At 42.0% G+C, this 7,889-nt stretch overlaps 1 protein-coding gene across 1 annotated transcript in view; it reads right to left on the reverse strand.

The window, feature by feature from the left end:
• tmem108 (transmembrane protein 108) overlaps positions 1–3,688 on the reverse strand; it is a 59,170-nt gene extending 55,482 nt beyond the window's left edge. Inside the window, exons 1-2 of the mRNA XM_053610925.1 lie at positions 3,587–3,688; positions 3,118–3,193 (exon numbers count right to left, since the gene is read on the reverse strand). The gene's annotated coding sequence lies outside the window, so the exon portion shown is untranslated. The remainder of the gene's footprint in view (positions 1–3,117; positions 3,194–3,586) is intronic.
• Between the last annotated feature and the right edge of the window lie 4,201 nt (positions 3,689–7,889).

Raw genomic sequence — 7,889 nt, forward strand, 5'->3', positions numbered from 1 at the left:
TCATGTTATTCTGGAGGTAGGCACTGGTGTAAAACTGCTGAAGGTCCTCAGATGAGTCCAGTCAACTTACTAGTACTAGACCAATCAAATTACCTGAATACCTCATTTAAAATAAATAAATAAATAAATAGATTTAAAAACTGGAAACATGGCTATCCATTACTGAACTTTACAACCTATGTCACTGTCTGCCTTGAAGAAACTTGCTTCAAAGGCAATTGGAAGCAGTTAAGGCCGTGTAGCACAGCATTTACAGGAAAAAAAAGGGGGGGGGTTGTTCTATTCAAACTGTTGCTTTTTCCTGTTCACTCGCTAAGGATGTGGTGGTGCAATCCAGCCCTGCAGGGGTATAGGGTATTTATGCATAGGCCAAATTCCACATCATGCTCTACCTCCTTATGGTACACAAAGAACAATTCCATTTATTAGACAGTATGTAGGTGTATGATTTATTATAGCACACTGAACCAGGAAAGACAGAAAGTGGGGAATGTGGATGCAACATATTTATTGATTGTATCCTAATACTTATTGCCAATAAAGCAGTGGGAAAAAGACAAAAGCTGAAGGACATTCTCACAAGTTTGCTGCTTCATGTGACTGTTGTTACCTCATCAGCAGGAAGCCCAGTTACAGATTTTTATGAGACTCTGACCTCTTTTGACACTTCATTGATGCCAAACTGGGTCAAAGGATATGACACAGGACAGCCGATGAGTGTTCCTGCCTTGTCTGGCGTCTATGACAGTGACATTACCCAGATTTACGTAAGTGATGGACAGCAGATCTGCCACCACCCTATTCATTACCACTGGGTGAGAAATGTGGTGTGTGTGTCACTCAAACATTTATAAAGGTATGCATTTCAGGTGACCAAAAAAAGCCCTCATGACAACTTGACACTGACTTTAGCTGGAAGCCTCGACTTTAAATAACATTATTCAAAATCACTATTCAAAACATAGATCTCTCTTTGAAGAAAAAACTGAACACGTTGTCAATGGAATTTGCAGATATCCAGTGTGACTGAAATCTGTCACTGAGGCCAGACAAGGTAAGAAAACTTTACATCCGGTTCAACTTTGAATTTTATGGTGTCATAAAGTTGTTAAATGTTAGGCAGTCCAACGGAAAGCTGAATCGTTTGACAATTACATCTCAGGAATTAACCTGTCCTATCCAAATACACTGTATGGATTGTGTGGAAGAATCCGGACACCCTCTTAATGTGGTCAACAACACAAGTTTTCCATCTTGAACACATGTCCCTGTGAAAAGGTCATGCCGTTGTTTGCCCTTCATGGATCCGACGCCCTCCTCCACCTCTCAAACAGATTTCACAAGCTTTTAAGCTCAAGTCTGACACTGACACTGAACAAGTTGTCAGCTACATATGTCATTGGCTTGCCACTTGACCCCAACCCCCAACCCTCTCCCAAATGCCTATTGGATAAACCAGCAGGGAATTGTCCTGTAGGACAAAGCAGACCTTGAGGGGGTGTTCTCTTAAGGGCTTTGGATAACATTCCTGATCACAATGGTCTCTGAAAACCATGAGTTTTAATTACCCAGTGCTCTTAAACATTTACTGTTTTACTGGGTGATTAGGAGGACAAGCTCTGCTCACCAATGGAGAGTGCTTTTATGAAAGAGTGCCTCACCGCTGGCGTCACAATTTAAGAGAGTCACTCCCGTGTTTGGAACTGAATATCAATGAACCACAGGCTAGTTGGATTCAACTGTCAGTATACAATCATAATTAGCCAGAACAAACATCATTTCAAGGTTCTATTCAAATGGAACAGTTTTCGTCCACTCAGACCAGTCTTTCGGTTTGTAAAGACAGATGGTCACCAGTCAAAAGTCAGTATGAAAACGGGCATGTATGCAGCGTGTTCAGCTGTCAGTGGGTTAAATGTCCATGTACTAACATACCCACTATACCTTGAAATCTATCAAATCTATCAAAACTAAGAAGGCTTAATTAGCCAAAATGTGATTGGCATCCATTGTTAGCTAGCTACAATGTTATCATACCCAAAAAGATAAATATAAATATATATATAATGTGTATGTCTACCAACTGCCTTTATGTAAACCAAAAATGAACATGCCCAAAAAATCATTACACAAATTGTGCATAAACAACATGAAATTTGACAGAATTAAAAAGCTAAATTTTGTCTAAAGTCTCGATTTATAGACAGTACACGGTACAAGTACCAATGTATAAATCATATATAACTAGATCTGGATTCAAAATGGCTTGCACTACTGGATTTAGCTGTGAGATAAGGTAGTCAGTGTTGATAGATTTACGGAATATTCTCTACTGTCTAAAGCAAAGTCTGTTATTGTGCATTAATATCTGTCAACAACTCAGTGTGGCTTGAAGAAAATGTTTTAAGATTCCGTATCAAAATGCAGCTCAGACAATCCATCCATTTTCCATACCACTTATCTTACACAGGGTCAAGGAAACTCTGGGCACAAGACGGCAGACACCCTGGATGGGGTGCCAACCCATCACAGGGCACAATCACACACACTTTCACACACTGCAGGCAATTTGGAAATGCCAATCAGCGTCCAGCACATGTCTTGTAGGAAACCCCCAAAGCACAGAGAGAACATGCAAACTCCACGCACACAGGGCAGAAGCGGGATTTCAACCGCCAACCCCAGAGGTGCGAGGCAAACGAGCTAACCACTAAGCCACCTCCAGTTTAGAAAAATAAAATGTTTTAAATGAAAATTAAAACAATTCCTAAGGGGGGGGGGGGGGGGGGGGTGAGAGAGAACCCATCCAATAACTGTACAGAATTGGTTGTGGAGTTGGGAATCCCTCAACTCTACCCATGACAGAATAAGACATAAGAAAGCCTGGGACAGAACAGAATAGGAAAACCTTGGTAAGTTAGTGGTGCCAGGGATTCTGTTCCAGTGGAAATTTCCAGTCTAGTCATTGCATTAGTTTATATTGTATTGTATTAAACATAAAGTCAGTGCAATCGTATAGAAGACTTCACAAAGCCTTCACATTTCCGGCCAAGCGACATGTTTATAACCCGAGCAATTCACAAATTCAGCCAAATCTCGTATGGACCGCTTTCTTACCTTATACTAAGGTGTGGAAATGGATCAGAGACGCCGGGAGCATGGCATGATGCGGGTCCGCTGTGGATCCTCGGTCCTGAGAATAGGAGAGAAGAAAAGTTGGAATGGTTTGAGTGCGCCTCCTTCGTTGGTGTTGCGTCAAGTGCCTACAACGCAACATGTGCTGTGTGTGTGTGTGTGTGTGTGTGAGAGAGAGAGAGAGAGAGAGAGATTGAGATTGATTAGACATCGCAACATGTCTGCATTGAATCCCGCTGAATGACATTTCCTGTGGTTCAGGCACTGAGCTGTCCCCTTGTGCTGCAAATCCATGAGCCCGATTGTTCCTCCGGTTATCAGAGCTCTCCTGCTGCCATTCGGTGCGCCGTCAAGTCTCACAAGCGAACATGACGCGACAAACCCGTTTCCACTCGTGAATAAGAGGATTTAAGAGGGTTTTTTTTTTTTTTTTGGAAGAGGGGAGGCTTACCTCTTTTATGGCCGGTGCTTACGGTGCGGCGGAGACTCAAAGCGCCGCCGCCGTTACACCAGTCGCGTGCACCGGATCCTCGCGCGTCACATGCGCGCGCGCGCGCCGGCGCTCATTCCAGCTCGCTCTTCCGAGACGTTTTTACCGGAGACCGAATTTATAATTCCAGCGGCTGGGGGACCCGGAGAGCGCCGCTTCTGTCGCGCACCTTAACACGGAACAGCTGGTCGGTAGGCGATGACCGGCGATGCAGTGCAAGTAAGTCGGTTGGTGTCGGTCACTCCGGTGACGCTGAGCACGAGCTCGGAATTTCAATGAGCACCTATCGCTGCTGCAGCAGTTTTTTATTTATTTATTTATTTATTTTTGCGTCGGTCAGGACTCAGATTAGAAACTCGGTCGATTCGCATGAATTGTCCTGTTCGGTCAGTGGAGGCACAGAAGGGATGCCAGGGTGCAGTTGAACCCTGTGTGTAGATCTGTAAGACTGTAGGATTACAGCCCACATGTGTGTTCTTTGTATGACTGCTGACAAAGTGATGGCAGATATCATCTGATTTCTGTCACAATAGACAAAGTGTATATTTCTCATCTATCATTCTTTTCTCCTCTATGTTCCCTTTTTTTCATTGCAAAGATTTTTGTTTTACCTTCACTGCTTTTCTAATTTCCTCTTCGACAGCTAGAGCAGTACAGTATAGTGTTTGCATCATCCTGTGATCAGAAAAAGCACTGCCTGTCTTCCTTAGGCCACCTTGTAACTTGACTGGACTTCTTTATATGTAATAATAATAATAATAATAATAATAATAAACCCAGATGTTTCAAAAATGTTGTTTATTGTTGTTTTATTTTGGCAGTCATTTAATCAAGTAGGCGCATCAATCTTTCCAAAACAAAATAAAGTGGAAAACATACCAAAGAAACTAACTTTGGATATTTTAGAACAACACTGTATTTACAGCAACACTGAGCATGTTCACCTCACACCTCCAGGGTGGAGGGTTCAATTCCTGCCATGGCAGGAGTATGCATGTTCTCCCCGTGCTGCGGGGGTTTCCTCTGGATACTCCGGTTTCCTCCTCCAGTCCAAAGATATGCATTATAGGCTGAGTGGCATGTCCAAAGTGTCCGTAGTGTATGAATGGGTGTGTGAATGGGTGTGTGATTGTGCCCTGTGATGAATTAGCACCTTGTCCAGGGTGTCCCCCGCCTTGTGCCCCATGCCCCCTGGGATGGACTTCAGGTTCCCCGTGACCCAGTAAGGATAAGTGGTAGAGAAATGGATGGATGGGTAATGTAATAAAGGCCAGCTCACATTTTGCATGTTCTTGACCTAACAGCCCACACTTCACCTAAGAGGCCTGTAGTAGGTGGCTCTTGGACTTCATTTAACCAACTATAATAGCTTCAAAAAATGGTAAATCAATAAAAAGATGCAGTATGGAAGTAAGAGTAAATTGAACACTACTTACCCTTAATGTGACTTCCACGAATGTAAATTCGTCTGTCCATTCGGTCTGGAAAGAACTTGTCTTTTTTTTTTTTTCCTTTTAGCCATTTCACTTTTGTTAAAAAACTGAAAACAGACAGTGGCTATGTAGTTTTCAACTGATTTATGAATTAGGTCGGAGAAATTTTCGCTCCGCTCCATATTGTCCAGTGAAATTTGCGCTTTTTGTGCCACATCACGATTGGTGTATACATGACAAATGGGCATCAATTATGAATTATGTAATATTTAAAAAACATGTAATATTTGGAGTTTTAATTGAATCGACACCCTAGCTTTCGTTATTCGTAATTGATTTTATTTCATTTTTCCGGCCATCGGAGATCACTGAAAGAGCCATATTAGGATCCCGACCACTGTTCTGGACAACTGTGTGCTGAAACTTTGTGGCGACAATCTGGAGGACGTTCTACACGTGTGTGATGGTCAGGTGTCCACATACTTTTGGCCATATAGTGTAAGTAGATCAACTGTGTCCATTATTGGTCAGTGGGTATTATATGCATTTGGAACCAGAGTTCATACACATCACGCTGTGGCAGAACTCAGCATTACTGCCAAAGATATTGGCATTGAAGCCAATCAATTTATCTGCCCTTGTGCCCCCAGCCATGTGCAGAGTGAGGGTTCTCAAGCACCATGTGGAAAACCGCCAGCTGGAAGGTCACTGAAACAGCTGTGTGTGCGTGCTTCAGGGAGCGCCATAAAGGGGCTCTGCTGTTTAAAGACAGGTTAACTCATTGAATAAAGGAAGTGATCATGCAGGCAGACTTAAATGCAAGTCAAGAGGTGCCCACTTTCATTAATTTTCATTCAATGCAAGCTATTGCTACATTCCAGGTGGCAGGAAGAGAAATTGGACATTTGTGAAACAGCAACATGAGTCTAGAACTTGGGGAAATCATCGTCTCAGGTAGACCTGATGGGAAAGTCGGTTCTTTGATTCTATACATTTATTTATACAACAGTTATTTCTGGTACACTAATTTGATTAGTGAAGCGGCATTCCAAGAGTGCTGATATTTAGTACAACAGCACTGGGATATTTCACTGTTTTATTCATTCAACTTGTCCAATTCCAGCAACAGTTCATTACCTTGAAGCTGTTACTACTACAGGCTGTCAGTCAGTGCACTGCACAGCAACACTGTATCCAGCTTTGGCCTCTTTGGTAAATAAATGGTAAATTTCTATTGAGAGAGCAAAAATAAACAAGATGTTTGAGACGTTAGATCAGGATTTCAGCTTCTATTTTCTGATATTTACATATACAGTGCTGTGAAAAAGTATTTAACACACAACAGTTTTTATTCATTTATTTGTTGACAAGCAAAAAAAAAAAAAGTGATCCAAGACCTTTCACACATGGGAAAAACTAACTGCCACCTTAAAATTAAAATCTGTTTGTGCCAGCTTTAGCAGCGATAAATGCAGCCCAACACTTCAGATAACAGGAGATCCATCTTTCACTTACTTCTAGGACTTAATCCTATGCTTTGGATCAGTGTCTTGCTGTATAATCCAGTTGCGCTTCAGTTTCAAATTACAGAATGAAGACCGGACATTCTCCTTTAGGATTTTCTGGTAGAGAGCAGGATTCACGTTTCCCTCACTCATTGCAAGTTGCCCAGACCCTGAAGCAGCAGAGCATCCCCACACCATCACACTTCCTCCACCATGCATGTTTGGTTTACGCCAGATGTAACGGCAGCCCTGTCTTCCAAACAGTTTCACTTTTATCTCATCAGTCCACAGAACATTCTCTCAAAAGGTTTGAGGATCATCAAGGTGTGATTTTGGCAAAAGCCTTAATGGGTTAACAGTGGTTTTCACCTCGCCACTCTTCCATGGATGCCATTTTTGCCCAGTGTCTTCTGATAGCGGAGTCATGAACAGTGATCTTTATTGATGCAAGAGGCGCCTGTAGGTCCTTTGATGTGGTCCTTGGCTCTTTTGTGACTAACTGGATGAGTCATTGCTGTGCTCTTGGAGGAATTTTGGAAGGTTGACCACTTCCGGGAAGGTTCACTACTGTGCTGAGTTTTTCCATTTGGAGATAACGGCTCTCACTGTGGTCCTTTGGAGTCCCAGAGCCTTGGAAATAGCTTTACAACCCTTCCCAGACTGATGTCTTTCAGTCACCTTCTTCCTCATCATGTCTGGAATTTCTTTCAACTTTGGCATAGTGTGTTACTCCGTAAGACCTTTTAACCAACGTCATGCTGTTGAAAAAGTTCTATTTAAGTGGTGACTTGATTGAACAGGGGTTGCAGTAATAAGGCCTGGTTGTATCTAATCCAGCTGTTATGAATGAACTGCATTATGAATGAAGTTTCACAGATTTCGGGAATTAGTAAATATGGGGACAAATACATTTTCACACAGGCCCAGTTGATATTGGATACATTTTTTGCTTCAATGAATAACATAAAAAAACTGTATTTTGTGTTTACTCAGGTTGCCTTTGTTTTATCTTAGATTTTGTTGTAATTTCTGAAACAATTAATATGATATACCCAAAAACAAATACTTTTTTGCAGCACTATAGATGTGTTAAACAACTTGGAATAAAGTTAAAGGGGAAGCAAGCCATTTTGAAGCTGAGAAAAGAGGGAAAATCAGAGCCATTGCACAAGCTTTGGGCGTAGCTAATACAACAATTTGGAATATCCTGAAATACAAACAAAACCAGACCCAAACAAGTTGGCCAAGGAAAAGAACAGCGGCTGATGACAAACTTTGTGAGAGCTGTGAAGAAAAACCCCAAAACAGTCAGTAACATCACCAACA

The sequence above is a fragment of the Ictalurus furcatus genome, chromosome 23, assembly GCF_023375685.1.
Source record: "Ictalurus furcatus strain D&B chromosome 23, Billie_1.0, whole genome shotgun sequence".
Taxonomy (NCBI): Eukaryota; Metazoa; Chordata; class Actinopteri; order Siluriformes; family Ictaluridae; genus Ictalurus; species Ictalurus furcatus.